The 21,654-nt window shown below is 40.7% G+C and overlaps 1 protein-coding gene across 1 annotated transcript in view; it reads right to left on the reverse strand.

Moving 5' to 3' along the window:
* HS6ST2 (heparan sulfate 6-O-sulfotransferase 2) overlaps nt 1-21,654 on the reverse strand; it is a 292,134-nt gene that overhangs the window by 207,956 nt on the left and 62,524 nt on the right. The window lies entirely within an intron of this gene.

The raw sequence follows: 21,654 nt of genomic DNA on the forward strand, positions 1-21,654 counted from the left end.
GCCTATAGCAAACAAGAATTGTTCAAAATGATAATGTTCTGGAAGCAGAATTGGAGGATAAAAAATAGATTCCCCATGGAAGTGGGGTATCCTCTTCAGAAAACAGCCTCTGCAAGGCTAATAAGAGCAGCTGAAGAGCTGTGAACGGGGCCTAATCTCTTTCCTCCTGACCATGAAACAACTCTCTCTTAGTTCTTATCCACATTATACCCACAATGATCCAATTAGTTTAACAATTGGACTTAGCTGGGGGGGGGGGGGCTCAGAATAATGAGATAAAAAATGCAGGTTCCCAGAAGTTCAAACATTCCGAAATGAGGCAGGCTTGGTGTCTCTCTCCTCCCCAATACACCTTCCCTCCTTCTTTCTTTTCCCCCTTTCCTTCCTCCCACCCTCCTCCTCGCCCTCCTCCTCTCCCTCTCTCTAAAAAAGTCTTGCCAAATTTTTTATTCATATTATTGGAATTTGAAAAGTGTGTACACTGCAAGGATAGTTCGAGGATTAAATGAACTTGTGTGTGAAAACGCTTAGCACAGTGCCTGACACATTTGGGGTGCTCACGAAATATTGATTTTACTCTCCTTTTCTCTTTCCCTTCCCTCCCCCCCACCGGCTCCCACTGTTTCTACTTTGCTCTTTCTATAACCATTATGCCCTTATCTGGCCATGACTGGGAACTGACACCAATTCTAATACATACATAGAGCCACAAACACGCATAAATGTTAGGACTTATTCTTTTTTTTTTTTTTTTTTGCTGTGCCACATGGCTTGTAGGGTCCTAGTTCCCCAACCAGTGATCAAACCTGGGCCCTCAGCAGTTAAAGTGCAGAGTCCCAACCACGGGACCGTCAGGGAATTCCCTAGGACTTATTCTTAAATCAAGCTGTAGCCTCCCTGTTTTTAATAATAAAATGGTTATGTTGAACATTTTATATTTCTCTCTCATATATCATGTAAACCGTGTTTGTTTCTTATGAACTTCACAGGGATGGTTCATAAAAATCCCAAAGCAACTTGAAAACTGCAGCAGGTCAGTAGGAAGCAGTAGGCTTATAGAGCTTCATTTTTTTAAAGTGAAACAAAGTTGCTCTTAGTTCTAGTTATAAATGGTTTGAAAGCCCACGTGGGAGAAATAAAATTGCATGATCTCACACACTCACCAAATTTTATCCTTTGAAAGAAATTCAGTCTCTAAGTTATTTTTACTAGAAATAATGAACTAGTACTCTTAGGTAGAGCCACCTAAGAAGTAAAAACTTGTGACTTACTAGTTTTTGGAGAGTTCCAAAGAAGCCTGTTAGATTTATTGCTCATTTCTCCAAAGGTCTCCAATGGGACTGCTTTTCTTATCTGGAGTTTGACTTTTTCCCAAATCAAGAAATTATCTATAATCAGCATAAATATTGTTCAGTTGCTCCATCCTGGAGCCCCCATATATTCCACAAATACTCCTCCAGCACCTCCTCTGTGGAAGACTCTTTACGTCTTGTGAATATCCTTAATGGGTATCAAACTGGGCAGCAGAGAGACCACTGACCCTTCCATAGGGAACAACCACACGCACGATACTGATTACGGAGTTCAAGGGCACAGAGGCATTGCTGGCAATGAAGCTCATTATCAGACTGGACAAGGGGCCTTCTTGCTGGCCATGAGGCTCTCAATAAAATTAAGAGCAAACTGAAGGGGTGCTGGCTACAACAGTCAACTTAGTGATCTACCATATAAAATGGGAAGCCCCTCTGCTGAAGATTTTCAGAAGTAGCCTTCAGTTTAACTTGATACTCATATAGCCAATTGAAAAGTAAAAAAATAGGCAAACAACCATGTGTCAGGTTTTACTAAGACAAAAAGGCAGCTTTACTGATTTTTTTCACAAAGCACAGTTTTTTAAAACTAAATCAGCTTGTTATTTTTATAATCCATAGGCCTATGGTAATAGGTTCAACATTTTATCTCGTGTTTTCAGAGAAATAGGTGGGTGAAACTGATGGACACAGCTGACACACCCATCAGGTAAAGATCAAAGGAAAGATGAAGTAACTGTATCTCTTAAAGTCTAAGAAGATCGAAGATGAAAGAAACTGAGTAAGTAGGAAACTGGCTATTAAGACATGATATCAAACACAAATGATTAAAGGTTAGAAAAATTCAACCCAATGAATTTAGAGGTTTTGTCTGTATGAAGGGGAAGAATAAAAACACTAGCGAAATTCGGTCACTATATCAACCAGTTTTGACTGAACAGATCAACTCACCCTACAGCTTGCCAGCGGCCAGACTCGGCCCTAAGCCATTCCATGGAGAGCCACAAATGACAGCTCAGGCTGGCAAACACTCCCAGACAAGGTTTTCCGCCTCTTTGTGGGGACCATATATGTTCAGTTTTGGTTTTGTAGGAATTATATGCAGCTAATTTAAGTATATTCATTTTTCACAGAGTGATTGTATTTGTTTGCCACTTCAGTAGACTGTTCTCTAATCATCAAATAGCTTGTGGGCAAGTACCCTTAAAGATGTTAAGTCTAACTCATCATACAAACGCACTGTGCTTCTGTGATGACTTTTCATTACCACCTCTAATTAAATGTTTTGCTAAACTATCCAGAAAAATCTTTTCCTTTTTATTCCCAGAAAACCCCGAGAGAGGAGGACAGAGAGAAAACAGTGCTTCGGGGCTGGCCTGCTCTCCCCTTTCCCCCCGCTCCCTGCTCCCCGGGCTCTGGTTATGATGGCCCTGCGAATGCAGATGGGAGCTTTCCAGACACACAGAATCCCCTCACTGGTAATCAGTGCATCCAACAGAAAGAAGCTGCTGCAGGATTCGAATCCTGATGACTCTATTCTCATGTGAGGGTCCTGTCACACCTGGGATGATTACACCTATTCTACCTGCCCAGTCCTTGCCTACAATTCATTGTAGACTTGGGACCAGAGGGAGATCTGTAGCTCCATTACAAGTATCTGGATCTATAGCTCATGATTTAACAGCAAGGCACTTAGAAGAAAATGACATTAAGAAACCATTTTCTTTCTCTAAGGAGCAGAGCCACTACACATTGACACAAGGATACTTTTGCCTTTTACTTACAGCTCTTCGGACACACATGCCACTCAGTGGGCTTCTTGGCTCTGTTCCACTCTAGATAGCCCTAGCAGTAGTCACTCTTTTTAGTGCGTCTGTAGGAAGGAGGTATCTCCACCTCCTACTTGGCTCACACTGTCTTCCTCATCTTATAAGTGACAAGTGACCATATTCTACTGCAAATAAATTCTTCGTAATTATTATATCTATTTAATGTCCCGAATGCTACCTGAACTGATGTTTACCACTATATCCCCAGGACTTTCAAATAAAAATCTGAAAAATTCCTTCACAAACAAATAATTGATCATATGATAAATAAATCACTTACGTATTTTCACGTCTGAACATTCTTACTAAATACTGTACCACTCACATGTGTTTTTGGTGTTTACCCTGAAAAATGTCAGGATTTCTTTAGCAATAAGAACAATAAAGGTAAAGTGAGGGTATTTTTTTTAATTCCTGAAGGAAAATGTACTCATCTACATACATGCACACAATTGCCCCAATTTGGGCACCCATGCGATGCCTTTTTTTTTTTTTTTATAATGACAGTAACTTTTCATTATCATAATTTGATCTTTCCAGCTAGAATAGTGGATATAAATAGATCCATGAGCCAAACCTACGAACACGTTGAAAGACCTGCTGGCAAATCAACAGTCAGCTCATCATGAATCAGTAGTAGAGTGAAGTGGCTATCACAAAAATGAGTGAATTAGGCATTCATAGAAATATTTTAGCTAGAACAATGGGGTTATAATCGTGTTCTGATTTGTGCTGGTCGGAACACCCAAAGAACACTATCTTCGGGGACTTCCCTGGTGGTGCAGTGAGTGGTTAAGACTCTGCTCTCCCAATGCTGGGGGCCCGGATTCGATCCCTGGTCCGGGAACTAGATCCCACATGCATGTGCAACTAAGGGTTCACATGCCACAACTAAGACCCGATGCAACCAAATAAATAAATATTTTTTAAAAAAAGAACACTATCTTCAGTTCTAGCTGCCATGACCTTATGAGGGACAACGACAAACTAGACAAAAACCCACAGGGAAGAGTCTGGAAGCCACAGGTATAGGAGGTTTGGAAAGGCTCTTTGGCTTGGGGAAGTCACCCTGAGGAAGGCCTAAAAACTGTTCTTATGTTCAAAGGACTGCAGCACGGAAGAGGAGCAGAGTTGATTTTCCGTTCCTTTAGAGGACACAAACCAAACTAATAAGATGAATTTGGGGAAAGTTACACAGAGGTAAACTGCCACTCGATGTTAGGAAGAACTTCCTAACAATTCCAGCTGTGCAGCCTCACGAAGTCAGACCTTCACCATTACTGAAAGGTTTAAATGAGACCGTTCAACCACTATTAATCTGAGTCCCTATGGAGAGGTCACACATCTAGAGAGCTGGTTTTGAACCTTTTTTTGGGGGGGGGATGGGAAGGTGTCCTGGACCTCCTAGAAAATAATGAAAGCTCTGAATCCCCTCTCCAGAAAGATGTCTAGACACCTAGCCTCTTCAGGAAACCTGTGGACCAACCAGGTTAAGAACCACCGCTCTAGAGGGCTGGAAACCCGGGTCTCTAAGGTCTTTTCCATCCTGAACATTCCATGAGCTTCGCATACTCTCCGTCTTGATCTGCAGGTGCAAATAATGACGTTTCTCGTCTAACTGGGCATGTAAGTTTTGAACCCCAAGCTCTGGATCTAAGTTTTATAAAGGGTCTTCCTTCTTTAGCTAATTATTCCCTTTCTCTTCTTCTCTCACTTCTCTCAGAGCTGCTACCGCGTCTGCCTTCCACTCTGCTCCCAAATGGGGTGCACAGCCAGGTTGGCTGTCAGCGGAATGAGAACTGACCTCCCAGCCAACCACTTTTTACTCCCCTGGTCCCTTCCCGACACCACAGGGACCCCAAAAGTGGGATCAAAACCCACTGCCCAGAGTGAAGTAAGTCAGAAAGAGAAAAACAAATACCGTATGCTAACACATATATCTGGAATCTAAAAAAAGAAAAAAAAGGTCCTGAAGAACCTAGGGGCAGGACAGGAATAAAGACGCAGACGTAGAGAATGGACTTGAGGACACGGGGAGGGGGAAGGGTAAGCTGGGACGAAGTGAGAGAGTGGCATGGACATATATACACTACCAAACGTAAAATAGATAGCTAGTGGGAAGCAGCCGCATAGCACAGGGAGATCAGCTGGTGCTTTGTGACCACCTAGAGGGGTGGGATGAGGAGGGTGGGAGGGAGGGATACGCAAGAGGGAGGAGATATGGGGATATATGTATATGTATAGCTGATTCACTTTGTTATAAAGCAGAAACTAACACACCATTGTAAAGCAATTATACTCCAATAAAGATGTTTAAAAAAAAAAAACCACTGCCCTAATGCAGATCTAGCATAAACACACCCCTGACAATATTCGTGAGATGCCAGAGATATTTAGAGGATAAGTCTCAATCACTGATAAATCCCTAAGGATAAAAATTATATGGATGAAGAAATCTCAAGGATATTGTCTTAATGAAAGTCAATTTCATTCAATTCAATAAACATTTAACAGGTATCTACTATGTGCTGAGCATGGTACTTGAATGCTTGGGATACAAAGGAGAATAAACTATAGTCCTGGCATCCAAAATGAACTACTAAAATATACTGTTCTGGGGGCTGTAATAGTCTCTCTAGAGTTTGAACCCAAGGTTCTGGGGGAAATAAATATTAATTATATAGAAATATATATACATAATTATAATATTTATAATAAATATATAATTGTGTTTATCTAGAGGTGGGGTTGATTTAGAGGATGAGTCTCAATCACTGATTAACCTTAGAATTAATTCTAAGGATAAAAATTATATAGATGAATAAATCTCAAGGATTTTTTCCCAATTAAAAGATTTAATTCATATATATATAAAACAAGCAGCTGAAATTTCAAAGTTAGCTTCCTAATATCTCTGTGTATATAAAGGAGACAAATGGCCATAAGCAAAAAATAATAATAATAATAATTTAATACCAGGTTAATTTCAAAGAAATTGAGGTAGAAGTCCCCTAAGATTCCACATCTGGGAAAATCTCAGAGAAAGGTCTCCACACTTACTGACTGGCACATAGGAAATGCACAAGAATTCTGCTGAATGAACGTAACAAACTGAACAACCTTCAGATCTATTCAGAAGAAGGAGGCACTCCTTTAAAATGCCTATGAACTTTAGAAGTTACTGTACAACCCTAGGTTGAGAGGCTATTAGATGAGTATAAAGAATCCAGAAACACCCAACACAGCAACTTTAGTGAGCTTCTTCAAATATTCCTTCCAGCTCCAAGACTGCGATTTTATATATAGAAATAGATGCCTTATTTAGCAGTCTCAAAACTCTCCACAGTTCCTTGAGTCCACACTCAGATACCAAAAGACTCCCATTAAATATGGTATTCATAAGAAGTTTATTTTCCCAGCTCCCAACAGATTAGAAGTCACAAAATGAAGAGTTATTTAAAAAAATTATGCTCTAGACCAGGGGTTGGCAAGCTTTTCCTATAAGAGGCCAGATAGTAAATATTGGGTTGGCCAAAAAGTTCGTAAGATGTTACGGAAAAACCTGAGCTACTCAACTCTGCTTTTACTTCAAGAAAGCAGCATAGGCAACGTGGAAACAAATAACTGTGGCTTGTGTTCTAATAATCCTTTATATTTGGGCACCGAAATGCGAATTTCATATAATTTTCACATGTCACAAAATATTCTTGTTTTGACTTTTTTCAACCATATAAAAATGTAAAAGCCATTCTTAGCTTGTGTCTTCTAGAAAGACAGAAAACAGGACAGATGTGGCTTGCCAGCTGTAGTTTGCTGACCTCTGCTCTACAACTTAGGATCAAAAATTGCACTTTTGGCCCTTGGAAGCAAAACATTTCCGTTAATAGTTAATTTCACTCAAGTGGAATAGCTCATTCTCTATCGATGCCCAATAAATAAGACATCAGAACTGCCTTAGTAGGGTTCTTATACCAAGCTCATCTCTTGTGATTTGTTTGTGGGATATAATATACTTGAAAGCTGAAATGAGAGTCTGATGATCTTGACCAACAGTGGAGACAATCTGGTCATTAAGCCAGCAACTGGCACAACTGGAGCCCAGCCTGATGCAGAAATCAGAATAGAGGCAAGAAAGTTTTCCTTCAAACAGATCACAGTAGAGACAGCAGGATGCACCCACCATTAGCAGTGATTCTCTCCATCTCTGTCTAGGCAAGTAGAACTAATAGCCCTGGAATAGCGCTTGGAGTGAATGGATTTTGCCAAGCAACAATCTAGTCACCACTGTTTTTTTTTTCCCCAGGCACTACGGAGGTCAATACTTTTCCTTCTGCTGATGTGGCATTTGGAGGTTCCATTTGCAGAGCAGTGGCGCTTAGCTAAACTCTCTCTCTTGCTAATCTGATTGGACGAGAGTGGATACAAATGTCATTCTAGATCACACCAGTTCTCTATTAGGGAAGTCTGAGAGTACCAAAAAAGTAAAAAAGAAAAGGAGATGAAGCCTAGCCCTTCCTAATGATCACCAGCCCATCTGCCACGGAAGTCCATGTCAGTCCAGGAAAACAATCTGCATTAGGTAAGAGGAAAGGTCTCTGAATTTGGTAATAACTGTCCATCAGAAGCAACAGAGGCTCATTCGTGAAGCTGGAAGTACTGAAAATGGGCTGGCTGATGGTGTGTGCCAATCTGGCCAGTCCCAAAGATCTCAACGAGCTATAGTGATGTGATTTCTCACTGGATGAAATTAAACAGAAATAAGTGTAAGGTTCTGATATGTGTCAACAAATCTACCTTCACAAGTACAGGTAAGGAATATGGACACGTGTGGCTTAGAGGAATCTCTGGTACAAGAATGCCATTAATAGAACTAACAGGATTTGGGGCTGCATTCTTAAATCCAGGGAGAGTAGAGAGAGAAAGGAGAAAGCAGCACAGGGAGAGCATATCTGAATGTGGTTAAGAGGGGTATAGAAATACAGGTGCCTATTTTTATCAAAGGGACTGAAAGGGAGAGGAAAAATCCAAACTGCTTTATCAGAGGAATGGTTGGGCCACGCTTCATCCCAAGCCCTTCTCTTTTTCAAGTGAACCAACCACGCTCTGACTGAGAGAGAAGGGAACACCCTTCCCCTGTTTTCTCAAAGTCATCCTTTCATTCCTCTCTGCTTCATCTCTACTGCATTAGAGGCCACTTGAAAGAACCCAAACCAGACTAGAAAGGGTGGCAGTGAGATGGCACACAAAGCTCTGAAAGGCTGGCATAATGCAGAACAATTAGATTTCTGTGTGTTTCCAAGAAGCCCAGCTAGCACCGCTAGATGGGAGCAATTGGGAAGAACATTTCAACTTGATGTATGGAATGGGTTCCGAGGGCCCTGTCTCTGAAAGCATCATGCATAGGCAAGGATGACAACTTGGTTGTAGAAGCAGCTGGTGCATCAGATGGGGGTGAGTGGGTGGAGTAGATGACTTTTAAGAGCTCTTCCAGCCCTGAGATTCTCACAAGCGTGCGTGCGAACGGAACGCTGCCAACACCGTGCTCTTTTCAGAGCAGGCTAAGAAGGCAGTCCTGTAAAAGCATACATACCGAAGCTGCCTACCTTACCCAGTACCAGGCTTAACATGGGCTCAAAAAGACCACCTGTTCTCACTACCTTTGGGAGGAATACGGTCCTCCGATCTGCCTCCCTCAGCGCTGCCTCGGTGCCTGGAGATGTGCCCCGCTAGGGTAGCTGCCATGGCCGTGAGCCTGTCATAGGACGCTGTCTGGCATCAGCGCATGCCCAACACCTTCTCAAACGGAAACAAAGAAAACTATTTTCCAGGTCCTTTCTGTTCAAAGGAAGAGCGCCCTTTAGCACTCCTGGCCCTCCTCCATGGACTGGGGCCTTCTACTTTCCTGGCACTTGGCTTCTGTGACGCTCAACATGCATTCACCTGGCGGTCACTGGGCCATTTTCATAGACTTGTGCCATGGACTCTTGGGAACAGCAAATGGGTGGTCTCTTCACCCCTGAAACATAGGTAAGAGGTCCAGGATATACAGCCGGTAATCACTCAACAGGGACCATCAAGAAAATTCTATGCCGACCCCAGGAGCCTCCTTACTGAAACCTATTACTGAAAGCCAACAGCATTCAGGTAGGAAGCCCTAAAGTGGTGGGAGCACAGAGGTTTCCAGCTCTAGAAACAGCACCTTCTTACATACCAACATCCCAATAACTGCAAAGGTCAGTCACAAGCAAACAGACAGAAGGGCCAACTGTGATGAGAAAGATGCATGCTTACAGAGTCTTATGTTCTTTCTAAATAATACAGATGAATGTAGCTGAATTTCACACGCTCGAATGTGCCCAGGTTCCATTACAGCTTATCTTAAAAGGGGAAAAAAAGAAATCTCCTTGTCCTCGAGCTAGTCACACACACACACACAAAAAAAAGTGTCCGTGGGAGGGGGAATCTTGGTAACTAGATAAAATTCAAAGGCATTGGTTTCAAGAGGTCTTCTTTTTCCTTCTTCATTAAATACTGATAAAGCTCAGCAAGCCATTGAAATAAAAAGCAAACAAAGATAAAAATCTCCTTTTAGTGTCTGCTTTTCTCTCTGTTATAATTTGTAATAAATTCCTTCTGGTGACTTTTGATTGCAGAAATAATTTGTGCCTTTATGCCTTCAGGCAACACAGCATATTAACTCTCCAGCCCTCCCACTGACAATGCAAAAACACAGTCAAAAACCTGGATGCAAGGAGCAGAAGTATTCCAACTACACATACTGTACAGCATGGCTTCCAAGGAGCCAGACAAAGAACTGTATATGGAAAAAATCAAGGGGGGAGGTTGCCAGCCAAACACAACTGTCTTTTCAAATCAAAATCATTATAATCACAGAAGCCCACATTAGATCACAGGGGTTATGCTAACATTATCAGACCATCATTCCCACCTATGGGAAACGCTGTACTGCAAATATTAGCACTGCAAAAACAATACTTGTCTGCATTCACCCTAAGCAGAACCCAAGTATTCAATAAAATAAAATATCTGGAAAAGGTAGAAACGTTTCAATGGGGCACACTGATTTTATAAATTACTCACTTGGTGACACTGTGAATGTCAACAGCTCTGCTTTATCTAATACACAAATAATAAGGTTTGATCCATATTATTTGTACCTACCTCATGTCAACCAAGGATATTTTATTATCTATCAAATGAACTTCGTATACACAACTACAGAAAAAGATAACAAAGTCCAGAGAGGTGATTTCACCTGACCAAGGTCACACAGCATGTCCATGGAAAAACAAGTTAAGACCCAGATCAGCCACCTCCTAGCAGAAGACTCTCTCCACAGACTAGCAATCACTTGTTCATCTTCTACATTGAGATGGATCGACTTCTGGCTTCCCAAAACCAAAAGTCAAATTTCAGTGGAGTTTTGTGTTTGGGGAAAGATATGGTATATGATTTTATAATATTCTCTCAAATTTCTATTTTAAAAATATTTTTGCAAGAAAGACCTCCATTTTCTTGAAGTCTATTTTCTAACCAATGTATTATTAAGTTAAAAATGACATGCTCTGGTGAGTCAACTTTCCCCACTTTTTGTTCACTTTAAAAGTTTACCTCTGGCCCAGAATTGTTCTCTGGCCACCAGATGAAGCTGCCAACATATTTTTGCATTCTCTCTTTCTCTAAGAAGCAAAGAGTCAGGAACAATTATGGCAGACAGACAATGCAATATGCCAGTTCAAGTCAGGCAATCTGAATTTCACTTTGTGTGGCATCTGAGGACCTCAATTTCTCCATGTCTAAAACGAGAGGAGCACCTATCAATCAGTTACTAACTACTGTGGGACCCAGTATTTCTAATTTGGTTTACTTGCACCACTGCCAAGTGGGGAGAAAGAAAGGGTTGGGGGCTGGGTGTGTTAGAGAATGTCTGTGAGAGCACAGGTGGGAAATCTACACATACATATGTATGGGCATAATTTACTTTAAATATAAAGGCTAAGAAGTCCAGACAAGAAACGGCTCTCTACATCTACACACACACACTTCCACATCATACACACCCACATGAAATACAACCTGATGTATTCTCTCCCCAGAGCTAGGTTAAAGTATCCTGGCTCGGTTTTATGTGCATAGCTAATTCTCAGGCACTGCATGTTGAAAATCAGCTTATTCTGCCCCCCGTCCCCGTTTTGTTTTTTGTTTTTTGGGGTTTTTTTTTTTTTTTACCCATTCTGTGCAAGTGATCATGGCTCTGCTATTTGTGTAACATTCTTTGTCATCTATTGTCCTCTTCCAACTCCACAACTGGAAGTCAATTTTTGGTAAAATGCAGAGCCATGAATCTATGTAGAGGCTAGTATAAGATCTATAAAATCTTTGTTAGATTATTAACCGTATCCAATGTATGCAATTCACAGAGGTGCTAAGATCTCCACACAGATCAAGAAACTAAGGTTATTTCCAAATAGTTCCATAACTATTTCCTAGTTACTTCCATACTAGGAAGCACATTTTAAACCATGGGGATGGGAGGAGAGAGAGACAAAATTTAGTTCTAATCAAATTTCTCACTTCTACCTCTATGCAACTGTATCCAAAATGCAATCTAGAGATTCCAAAATCAACTTTAGAAATAAACACCCTCCTTTATAGAAAGATCGTCATCTCTGGCATCAGAAAGACCTGGGTTCAAGCCACTGTGTGAATTTGGGAACATCGCTTAACCTCTCAACTTCAGAGTTGTGGTGAGAATTAAACGAAACATCGCCTGGGAAGTATCGAATACACGGTAAGAACCTAAGCAGCGTTACTGCCCTCCTGTTGGAGATAACTAATGTGGGCAGTGGAAACAATATCCATAACTAGGGACAATGAAATATCACTTCACAAATTGTCTGGTTTCACAGATCTATATCATGCATTTTCTACAAGGGCAATATCGCCCACGAGGGGAAGAAAATTGATTCTTAGGGAGGGTGAATAAAAATCTCAGATATTACAGTGGTTTGTGGACCTTCACAATCCAATCCTACCCTCCTCCCGGCCAAGATCTTACTCCTTAGTATTTAATTTCTACTGTTAGGGATAAGTTAAATTGAATTTAACCTTCTTCCTTACAGGGATGATCATGAAAACAAGGTTGAGAAACACTGATCTATGTCTTTTGCATTACTGAAAAGATACATTCCAAGAAATTTTCATCCTATTTCCCTCCACCAGCAGCCTCCAAAACTGCCGTGGTGTCAGCAAGGGTAGAAGTAACCAAAGAGGGGCCTTAACATTATGTATAATAGCATAAGACATTGTCTGTTATTAATGTAATCATAGTACGCTCCATTTATTAGGGTCCACCTTTATAAATGTTTGTATACCCCTCTTCTCAGCTTCTGATTTCCAGCCCTATTTCTAACCCATTTCAGAAAGACTATCAATATGTTATTCACTTTCCTCTTCAATTAGGATTTGGGAGAGGCAGTGCTATAGCAAAACATTCTTGGTGCAGATGCAGATTCAATCTAAAGCATCATTCTTGCCTATCTGCACTGCCATCCACCCACAGAAATTCATCAAGTTTCCAAGGCTGACCTCCTTGACATAAATCTGCCCAGCTCTCTCTAATGAATCTGTAGGTGTCAAAGTCTTCTCCTATTCTGTCATCAGTTAATGAGCCTGGGGACCCATCCCAGTATAGGATTCAAATTATGGCCCTGTACTTACCTACAGCCACTCTATAAAATGGATAAATGGATGCCACGGCGAGTTAGTCATTTACGTGTCAAGGTTCTGATGAAAGCGGGAAAGGGGTTCCAAATGGGAGGCCGACACACGGCTGAGAGCCCCAGGCCCTGCTGCCTGTCGGAGATCTTCCCTGCAATCCTGAAGACACTAGGTAACTTCAAATCAAGATTTATTTAGTCTTTCATTTAGAGCCAGCTGCCAAGAATTTGTAGTCCTGGGCAACAGCATGAGCACAGGTAACTGAAATCCACAATCTCCCAACACACCATACCAAGAGTGTCCGCCCCATCCTCGTTTAACTATTTTCACTTGCAAGAGCTGTAAGATAGAAAGTAAAACTGTTTCCATCCATCCTCCCCTCTCCAATCCTACAGACTTTGAATCTGGAGCTTACAAAAGTAAAAGGTAGGCATGCAGACAGCGGGAAGCGAAATGAGGCAGAATATTCTCCAACAAGGATAATCAGACTGTAAATAATCAAGAGTTGGGCCCACTGTTGCCCCAAAACACCAAGTCTTCTAAAATGTTACATTGTGATTGTAAGTGAATTGTGTCCTGGGGGGTAAGGCATTGTGAGCCTTGGGCTGGGACCGTGGGAGGCTTGAAGCAGGAGCTCAAGAGCCACTTAGGGACAAACAAATACCCACAAACCACACAACCACACTCCCCATGTGAAAAGAGGACCAGCAGCCTGGTTTAAAAGCATTTTGGAATCTGTGCAATTCTCACAGCTTTCATTCCATCGCTAGTCACAACACTATTCTTTGCTGAGATTTTTTTTTAAGACTGCCATCTTCATGGTCCTACACCATCCATCTTTTTATAGATGGATATCTTGTTTGAGGAGACTGAAACTTAATTACTCCTCCTGTGTCTTAAAGGATTTTGGTACTAACCTATTAATGTCAATGTGAGTGAAAGAGCAAAAAGTAGTTGCAATGGCCGAGTGCTGTGGAAAAAGAAAAACTGTGCTTCTAGTCCCAGTTTCTGTCTCTAACGCACAGTGGACCCTCGAGTAAGTCAATGTCTTCACCTATGAAATGGAGAATGCCTGCCCCACTAGGCAGAATAAAATGAGATCAGTGCAAAAGCATTCTAAAGAGCATAAACAATTACATGTGTGTAACATTTCCAGACCCATGAATCTGGAAGTAAAACTGCCACAGACTGAATGTTTTTGTCCCCCCAAGATTCATGTTGAAATCTAATCCCCAATGTGATGGTATTTGGAGGTGGGGCCTTTGGGAGGTGATTAGGTCATGGGGGTGGAGCCCTCATGAATGGGATTAGTGCCCTTATAAAAGAGGCCCCAGAAAGCTCCCTCACCCTTCCACCCTATGAAGACACAGCAAGAAGATTACCTTCTATAGATGTATTGAAATGAAACAACTGATTTGAATAAGAATAAGAGTAAGAATAAGAACAAGAACAAGAATAAGAATAAGAATAAGCAGTTCCCAGTGATTTACTAAATAGAAATTTGTGAAGTTGTTGGACTGGAGTCAACTCTCTTCTCCCAGGTGCCTCAAATTTACATGGCCCAAATCTTGAGATGCATCCCAGTTGCCATATGGAATTCATTTGAAACAGTTTAAAGTGACTTTTACTGTTCCTTGCTTAAGAAGAAAAGTGACTTTCTGAAATGAAGTATTTCTTTTTCATGCCAGGCTACTAATATGTGGTTCCCTGAGCTGGTCAGTGCTTTCCTTATCGCTAATTACAATGCTCATGGTATCTTGGAAACAACAACCAAAGACAGGTCATTATTAGAGTTCTCACGTAAATTCAAACTTGACATGTGTGAAATTATGAATCGAAAATAGAAGCTTCATCTCCCTAGACCAAGCTCATTTAATAAATAAACCTGAATTAGTATACATTCCTAAAAGAATACATTTAGTTCCTGACTTAGACAATATGTAAATATAAATCTACCTTAGCATCTCGAAACTGAAACTTAAATAATATGAAAATGATCACTGGATTGCAAACACTATAAAAATCATATAGGAGTAAATGTATCATATTTCCTTAAAACTTTAAAAAACTAATCGCATTTTTTAAATTGGAGGTTTTTGTTTTTGTTTTTGTTTTTTTGGTGAAAACCAAATGCTACTGCCAACGAAGAACTTTCTTGAGAGCTAATTACTACTAGTAAACTAATATTACTCCAGGAAAGCTAACCAGAATCCTGCTGGTAGCCTGGCAAAAAGAAGATGTGACAACATTAAACAAAGCTATTGTGGGAAACTCATTATAAAAGAAAAACGATATCCCCAAAATAAACACTCAAGCTGCATCAAATCAGATACCAAATTATTTGGAAATGAAATTATCTCTGAGAGGATATTTACTATAAGCAGTCAAGATTTAAACAAATAAAATTATAGGAGAAAAAAGACCCAATTTTCTCCTGAGGATTGATCATGGTTAAACAAGCAATCTCCTGCAGCTCGAGAATCCAAGGCTATAACTCTGGGACCTGCTCTCAGTACAGAAGACTAAAGGAAATAAACAAAAGAAGGTTGATGCTGTAATGGGAGAAAATCCAAAGTAATACATGAAAAACTGAGTAAAAGCGCATTGTGAGCTGGGCACTCAAGGTGGAAATAAAATAGGCACTGTCTTTGGGTTAAAAAAAAATCTATAACAGAGAAAGGGAAAAGAATGATCTAGGCAAATAGAGCTATAGAAATACCCAAAGATGAGTCATATGAAAAAGGGCATCCTTGTTATTTTCCTTCGAGTACTCAAGATTTTGAATTGTGGGAAAATAAAGACATGACCAAGAAAGCAAAGTAAAGGTGGAGAAGATGGTTGAAGAAAAAACAATAGGAAGGAAAGGTGGAAACATTTAATGTACACAGGAGGGTACACAGTCCCAGAGACAGAAGTGGTTTGGTTGAGGCCACACACAGCTAGTAAAAGGCAGATCAGGACAAAAGTAGAAAGCTCCACGAAGGCAGGGACATTTGTCTGTTTAGTTCATTAGAACGATGACTGAAACACGGTAGACACTCAAAAAATATTTCTTGAAGGAAGGGAGGGAGAGAAGTAAAAAGGAAGAATTAATTCAGTTCAACTCAAAAAGTATGTATTGTATGATGTCCTATTGGGAATTCCAAGAGAGTATATGGCATGGCACCCAGCGCCAGGAGTTTGCAGCCTATTTGGGGAAAACAAAATGTACACACGAAAGGATGACTAAACTACCAAATGCTATACCCTGAGAGCCAGATGACGGTGTGGATGTCAGCCCTGCACGGGGGTTGATGAATAGAAACTCAGCTATGAACTGCAGTGGTCGGGGAATTCCTGATAACAAAACAAGCAGCACTTGTCGCCACTAAAGACATATTAGTGTCTTTAGTGGAGTTCCGAGCCTGTTGATTACCTAATGTTACAGGGTCTCATTTAATAATACAAGTAATGACATTTCTTAACAGTTTTCAAAGTGCATTCAGTTTGCATTATCCCCTGCAGTCGTCACAAAGCACTAGGGGGTGGGCCAGAATGGGGTGCTGATCTTCTGCAACAAAAAAGAGAGAAGGCACATTCTCCGAAATGAGAATTGAACCCAGCACTGTGCGTAATGGCACCTACCCATCTCCGGGAAGGTGGGAGTCTTAATGTGGATGTTGTTAGCATATGTGAGATGAGAAGACGCAAGATGGCCACAGACAAGGTGAGAGCAGGGGATTGTTCGGTAGGGCGGTAGAGTCAAAGCACATCCGGGAAATGCGGTGATGGTGGGGAAAAGCGAACACTTCCTCTAGTGTGTAAGCTAAGCCATTCTCTCCTTGCTAACAATCGAACTGGAGAGAAGGCACTCCCCTCCTGGGGCAGCAGGGGCTACCCCTAGCACATGTGGTGCCTCTATGTGGAAGCCTCAAAGATGCTCTTTCCAGGCACCCCTTCCTCCCAGCTGACATGGCCCCATTCCGAAATCCAGAGCTTAGTGAGCAAAGCACGGGCTGCATCTCATCTCTCATTCATTTCCGTAGCCAGGTACCTTTGTACAATGAACAAATTGTACACCCAGACATGTCGGCCCTGGAAATAACCCATACCATCTTTGACCTGCTATATTAGAAGGTGCTTCCTTTTCCAGAGTTGAAATCCACCTCCCACTGGGATTTATTGTGTTCTTTCTAGCCACATGGGAAATATCCAAGTCCCTCTTCCCAGTGACAGCCTTTCAAACACATCCACTGCTTTTGTGCCCCTCCTCAATCAAGCCATCACATGGAGCTATCTCTTTGGAAAGAAAACCAAACCCGCTCCAAAGCCACAGCAGAAACACGGCGTCGTTGAAAGCACACTTACAGCAGAACTGCCATAAAGAGGTTTGAAATACAGCAAGAACTCTATACAGACAAGGATCGTGACAAATTTATCAACACTCTAATGGAAGCAGTCAAAGCACAAAAGGTGGGAAAAAGCAGAAGTCGCTGAATATGCACTAAAGGGTAGGGACCAGAACTGCTTAGGAAAAGAAGGAAAGAAAAGGCGGGGGTCAGGGGAGAGAAGGAAGGGAGGATGGAAGGGATGGATGGAGGGTAGGAAGGAAACACAGTGCATATCCACATACATGTCTGGTTTGGGTGTTAGAGTTCACCAACGAACACGACTCTCAAATCAAACCCAATGCCTTCCTATTAATTCTGCATTTACCATATTCATTGAAACAGTAGCTCCGTCTAAGGCATCTGTGTGTGTGCGGCGGGGGTGGGGGGGGGGGTGGGGGGGCAGTTTGTTGATTTTTTTCCCCTAAGGGAAATCCACATAGAATGTGGTCTGCAAAATCTGGCTTGAATGATGTTCTCCTTGGTAATGGGCATATTTGAGCTTATGAGTGGCATACTGTCAGTCTGTAGTTGATTTGTTTTATAGTGCTTCAGCTGGGCTTTTTCCAAGTCCACTGCATTTGGATTTTCTTCTGGTATTTCATGTTCATAATCTGCAGTTTAATTTGCCACAGCACATTCTACCAGATGGCCTCCTCTTTCATTCCCACTACCTCTGCTGAATCTGCCCACACAGTCTTTGTACATCCTTTCTCCTGCCAACCATCACAGAATAAATCTCTTCACATAAAGCAGTACTTTCTTCTACTGATTGTGTTCCAATGAAGGTCGGATAATTCCAATCACTTGCTGCTCATCTAAACGAGGAGTCTGAGGACAAAGGGGGGAAAGGGGCAGCTTCCAACAAGCAACAGTGCTTTATGAATATAATTCATGTCTGCGACTGCCTGTTCATGTTTTCATTTCTATATTTTTATTCATTGTTAAATAGGACATTGGTAAGAAAAAGAAAAATAAATCACCCACAATCCCATGACCCTAATATACCAACTGTTTTCATTTCCCTGAGTTCCTCTGTAGTCTGGGTCCATATGCACGTGTATCTTGGGACATGGTTGAAATATTACTTAGCCCAGGTACGAATCTGCATCCTACTGTTTTTCATTTGCCACCATGACCATTTTCCATGTTCCTACATAGTGGGCATAATGATCATTTTAACAGATGTATAATATTCCTTGGAGTGTACCTATCATAATTTACTCAACCATCCCCACCAATGACTGGATATTTTCTATTGCTTCCCTTTCTTTGCTTATTAGGACTAATGCTATAATTTTTTTTAATAAATTTTTTTTATTTATTTATTTTTGGCTGTGTTGGGTCTTCGTTTCTGTGCGAGGGCTTTCTCTAGTTGCGGCGAGCGGGGGCCACTCTTCATCGTGGTGCGTGGGCCTTCTCACTATCGCGGCCTCTCTTGTCACGAAGCACAGGCTCCAGACGCGCAGGCTCAGTAGTTGTGGCTCACAGGCCCAGTTGCTCCGCGGCACGTGGGATCCTCCCAGACCAGGGCTCGAACCAGTGTCCCCTGCATTGGTAGGCAGATTCTCAACCACTGCGCCACCAGGGAAGCCCCTATAATTTTTAATCTTCACAAATTCAATCAATATGTAGACGGTTTTTCCACTTTCAAGATTTAGTGGTGGAAGGAGGTAAATTTTTCCTTAAGGGATTTTTCTTCAGATAAATTTTTGGAGGGGATCATTAAGTCAGAGGTAATAAACGTTTCTATGATTCTTGATTATTTTATCAAATTTGCTTTCTAAATCAGAATAACTTCAGCTGCCACAAGCAACATATAAATACATCAGTTTTACCACCTTCTCTCCAACACAGAGAATTATTATTTTCTTAAATTTTTGTAAATTCAAAAGGTATAAGATGCTGTCTTGTCATCACTTAACTTGTACCTCTTTGAAAAGCCCCATTTCAACTGTTCCCCATAAGTTTTATTCACTATTTGCATCCCTTGTTATGTCAATTGTCTGTTCATGTTCTTTTCCATTAACTTACCTGAGTGTCCTAAGGTTTTTCTTACTGAAAATCTAATTAGCATCCTTTTCTGTCTTATTTGTTGCAAATATTCCCCAAATCTGTCGTCCTTTTCATTCTAAGTATATTTTTATCGTTCATTAAGTCTTTACTTCTTAAGTAGTCAAATCCGTAATTTTTTTCCTTCATGATTTCTTCAGAACTTACCACATAACAGATGGTTTCTTAAATGAATTTTCAGCCATTTTTTTTCTTGTGATTTGATTTTTTTAAATAAGTTTATTCTTTAATAATTGAATCATATGCCTTTTGGAATCTATTTTCATATAATATATCAGGTTAGGAGCTTATGTTTATTTATTTGATAACCAGTTTTCCCCAAACCAGTTAAGTAGCTCTTCTCTTCCTTAATTCTTTCATGATGTCCAGTTTACCATGTATTCAATTTATATACATATATGAATATAAATATAGCAAACATCTATTTTCTTTTTTCCCTTTTTTAATTTCTTTGAGCTTTATTAAGAGATAATTGACAAAACTGTAAGATATTTAATGTGTACATCATGATGATTTGATATACGAATATATTACGAAAGGATTCCTCTGTCCTAGTTAATTAGCACATCCACCACCTCACATATTTATCTCTGTTTCTTTTTTTGGTGAGAACATTTAAGTTCTGCTCACTTAGCAAATTTCAATTACACAATACAGTGTTATCTATTTTCATATCTATATACCTTTTCCTCTGTTCCATTAGCCATAATACTATTGGGGGACCAGGTTCATGCTGTTTTAATGACTGTTGTCCTTTATTTGTATTTATCAGCTTTCTCTCTTTGGTTAATTACAAGTGTACTGGATCCAGGTGTTTCTTCACAAACTGGACACAACAGAAGGGGCACCGTCTAAGTGGTGACCACAGAATAGCAACGAAATAAGGACACTGGCTTCAGAATCAAATCCCTGCTCTGCCATTTGCTAGCTCTGTGACCTTGAGAAAATTATTTAGCCTCTTCAATCCATAGCTTCTTTACATGTAAAGTGAGAATAATGAAAGTACTTATACCTCATACCTGCATCGTCCAATACTGCAGCTACTGGTCACACTGGCTACTTACATTTTAATGAATCACAATCAAACAGAATTAAAACATCAACTTCTTGGTTCCACTAGAAATATTTCAAGTACTCAGTATTCACATGTGCTAGTGGCTACCGGAGTTGGATAATACTGGTATTGTGGAACATTTCCATCATCGCAGAAATTTCTCTTGGACAGATCTGCACCTGGGTTGATATGGTAACTAAAGAAGATACTTCACGGAAAGCACTTAGCACACAACCCGGAACACAGTAAACACTTTCTGGTAACTGTTGTTGTAGTAGTAAAAGTGTGACCTACACGTGTTTTCAAATAAATATTAAAGTCTCTACTGGTAAAATGAAAAGGGTCTTAATCAAGAACTCATACTTGTACCTCACAGCAAGAGACCATTTATAAATCAGTGGCTTAGGAAGCAGAAGAAATACATCAGTCTAATCAAGGTGGACAAGCATGTGCTCTGATTCTTCAGGATTGAGATTTGGCATCTCAGCAGAACAATCTCTACTGGAAAAAAGATCATATTCGTGGAAATATTATCCATGGAGCATTCACTAGTTCAGAACTTGGTGTCCTGAGTGGAATCCCCATTAAAGGGTACCATCTTAAGGGTCTGAGAAATCAGTGTCAGTTGACAATATAATTAGCAAATGAATGAAAAGCCACTTTATAGTTATAGAGCAGTGTCTTATAAATTTGGTTAAAATCATTCCTCCAAAGTGTGATAAACTCTTGGTGAGCCTAATATTCCTTAAGTTGCCAACAGTGTGAAGATACTCCCCTGGCCACTATCTTCCCTTGCCTCCAAACACCTTCCTAGGGGGCACTTCTCACCATGATTAGTTGTATATGCGAAGACATGAACACATTCCAATATCACTCTGGGGCACAAAAGTTAGAACTACTGGAGGTGGGAGTGCAGGTGGGGAAGACCTTCAAATGACCCACATCAGTTGTCCTTTACTGGTGCAGAGAACTGGGAATTGATCATAGTCTTACTCAAGAAATCAGTTAAAAACCCCATGTAGGTAAAGTTCTTGTACTAGATTTTAAAGTCAGTCTTTCAACTACCTCTCCATTTGTTTAAACTACCAATGTGGAAAAGATTCCAAAGACTAGGCTGTCTCCTATGGGCTTTTTTTAAACCTTAAAATGCTACAGCTGGTGGGGGACTTAGAGGGGACTAAGAAACCCCTCATTTTTACAGATCAGGATGCTGACTGGGAAGAGAGTGGAAGTGACTTACCCAAGGTCTCAGCTAATGAGTGGCAGAGTCACAAAACCCA

The sequence above is a fragment of the Balaenoptera ricei genome, chromosome X, assembly GCF_028023285.1.
Source record: "Balaenoptera ricei isolate mBalRic1 chromosome X, mBalRic1.hap2, whole genome shotgun sequence".
NCBI lineage: Eukaryota > Metazoa > Chordata > Mammalia > Artiodactyla > Balaenopteridae > Balaenoptera > Balaenoptera ricei.